Raw genomic sequence first — 2,283 nt, forward strand, 5'->3', positions numbered from 1 at the left:
CTGGCGCTTTACCTGATCATGGTTATAAAACGAAACTTTCAGCGCTGATGAAACCGGCCCGAGTCTGTAAAACCATAAAAAATTGAAAACTTTATAGCTTCCAGTTCTTTGGAAATTTACCGCTAAAAGGGCTTGTTATGGCAATTTTTGCAAAAATGGTTGAAACCCAAAAAATTCTAACTAATTCCCTGATGATGGTGCCAAAACGAAACTTTCAGCACTCATAGATCGAACTATGCCCGATTCAATTTGTTCCAAATTAATTCGCGAAAGTTCGCCTCTTATGAAAATTTTTGGAAAAATTGAACAAACTCCGCTGTGGTAGTTTTGCGTTTTTTAACAGTTGTAAGTCAAGTAAAGAATGTTTTCAGACGACGATCTTAAGCCAAGCAATAAAGGACCAAAGCCATATTCTAAACCTAGTAATAAGTAGGAAAAACTGAAAAAAATCCGGCAGAAATTAGAGATTTACAACCCCCTGTTTAATGTGTTCAAGTTCGCGAATTTAGTGCGTTTCGCAAAAATCTCTGTGATCAGACATTTGCAAATCTCGTCAAACGTAAGCAAAAAAAGCAAAGTTTTTGGTGTTTTTCGTATGTTTCTTTTGATGTGGAACGCAGTAACGTAACTTTACCGTGTTGGTGTAGCATTTGCAACCTCCTGCCGACTACCAAAGTGGCCGATTGCGTAAAACCAAGCCAAAAGTTGTTGCGTTAGATCTCTATAATCCTGCTGCTGCGGTGTTGCATTCTCTTCTACTAGTCGATGTTTCTTTCATGACAAAAAATCCACGTTCAAGAATGAAATGTGGATTTTTTACTAGACTGTTCTTCCTACTTTCTCAAGAAATTCTGGAGGAATGGATGAAAATGGGTGTGTTTATTTTCGTAATTTCCTTTTAGACTCTATTTTAATTTAATTAGTTCGGCTTTTCAATTTTTTTCGGAACTCCTAAGGAATCCTCACTTAATTCGCTCGGCAGTCAATTAAAATGGGCCCGGAAGTTGGGTTTTCAATCTCAGCCGCCTGGAAATTAACTGACGATCTTTATGTTTTCTCATTTTCTTACTAGATTTGCATGCCTGTAGCTGACAAGCTATTAACATTATTTTTTATATTAGTAGCTGTTGTCGAGGTAAGTACGAGTAAGCATGTATAAGTTAAGAATGCGGCTAAGTACGCATTTTTCTTCTAGGAATATTTTTTAATCTACTCCTCTGCAGAAGTCGGTGAGTTCCTCCACTAATAAATCTCGGACTAATCTGAACAAAAACATCATAAACAACCGAAATCCTTTAGTTTCTCGCCCGTTTCCATTGTGCCCCCGATGACTTACAGACATTTTGCCACCTTTCGGTCATCCATTACAAGCAAACCGGCCTGTTTTCCACTGTTTCATTCGCGATAAAACGATCTTTGTTCCATTTGATTTCATTTCCTTGCTTTCCATGATGCATTGATTCTGTTAAGGGAAAATCCATTGTATCGGTAGAGAGAAATCAGTATCTGGGTTCATGTAAAACTAGATTTTCCATCGCAAACTTTCCAAATGGAACAGAGGGCTGGCGCAAATTTCATTTGTTTCCATTTCTTTATGGAGGGATGGACAAGTATAAAGCAGGGGCAAAGCAAGCTGATATAGTGCAGTTTTTAGTGGCAGCAAGTGGGAAAAAATTCATATTTTCGAGCGAATTTCAGCAGTTTTTAAGACATGGCTCCACCATCACGGCTTTAATTTGCTGCTTGAAGGCTTCCAAGGAAGGCACTTCATAGTCGCAATTTAAGGCGATTTTTATGCTTGAACGTAACGATTTTACGTAGCGAACTCGAAAGGGCATGGTTTAAATTTTTATTAGCTGGTGCTCATTGGCTTTGTTGCAATGCCGGTTTACGGCTGTTTGCTTTTATGGCCACTAACGGACATTTGCCAGTTTTATTCGCAATAATCCCAAAGACTCCCGATTGGGACGTTTATACCTAATAAAATGCAAAAAAATCGGCTCTTGCCCCGTTAATCCGAGCTAAAATCCGTAAAATCTATCGGAATAGAAAGGAATTTGTTCCTGACGTTTCAGAGGTGTGTTTGCCTCCGCTTGCGAACAAGCCATTCTTTGCAGGTAATAATGGTGGCAATTCAACTGGCTCCCCATAAACAAACAGCCCTCACTTAGATTAAATTAAATGCTGAATCGATTCGAACATCTACGCCGCCAGAATTGAATATGCAAAACCCATTCAGGCACATTTCTGCTGAAAAGAAAGGGCACCTGAACATACATCAGG

The sequence above is a fragment of the Dendroctonus ponderosae genome, unplaced genomic scaffold (assembly GCF_020466585.1).
Source record: "Dendroctonus ponderosae isolate FM_Combo_2020 unplaced genomic scaffold, Dpon_F_20191213v2 Dpon_F_20191213_7, whole genome shotgun sequence".
Lineage (NCBI taxonomy): Eukaryota > Metazoa > Arthropoda > Insecta > Coleoptera > Curculionidae > Dendroctonus > Dendroctonus ponderosae.